Source organism: Sapajus apella, unplaced genomic scaffold (assembly GCF_009761245.1).
Source record: "Sapajus apella isolate SASKATOON/1434 unplaced genomic scaffold, GSC_monkey_1.0 scaffold5, whole genome shotgun sequence".
NCBI classification, from domain to species: domain Eukaryota; kingdom Metazoa; phylum Chordata; class Mammalia; order Primates; family Cebidae; genus Sapajus; species Sapajus apella.
Window position 1 is genome coordinate 42,818,350 of NW_022436945.1, and position 472 is coordinate 42,818,821.

At 43.9% G+C, this 472-nt stretch overlaps 1 protein-coding gene across 3 annotated transcripts in view; it reads right to left on the minus strand.

The window, feature by feature from the left end:
• The window catches only part of SPINK2 (serine peptidase inhibitor Kazal type 2), a 9,573-nt gene that overhangs the window by 1,057 nt on the left and 8,044 nt on the right, over nt 1-472 (minus strand). The gene's annotated exons all lie outside the window — the stretch shown is intronic.

The following is a 472-nucleotide window of genomic DNA, read 5'->3' on the forward strand; positions in this document are numbered from 1 at the left end:
AAAAAAAAAAAAAAAAAAAAAAAATTAGACCAGGTGTGGTGGTTCACGCCTGTAATCCCAGAACTTGGGGAGGCCAAATTGAGTGGATCACCTGAGGTTAGGAGTTCAAGAGCAGCCTGACCAATATGGTGAAACCCCATCTCTACTAAAAATACAAAAATTAGCTGGGTATGGTGGCTCATGCCTGTAATCCCAGCTACTTGGGAGGCTGAGACAGGAAAATCTCTTGAACCCTGGAGGTGGAAGTTGCAGTGTGCCGAGATCGTGCCATTGCACTCCTGCCTGGGTAACAAGAGCAAAATTCCAAATAAAAAAATATATATATACAAAAATTAGCCAGGCATGATGGCACATGCCTGTAATCCCAGCTGCTTGGGAAGCTGAGGCAGGAGAATCGCTTGAACCTGGGAGGAAGAGGTTGCAGTAAGCCAGGGGACAAGTGAGACTCAGTCTCAAAAAAAAAAAAAAAAAA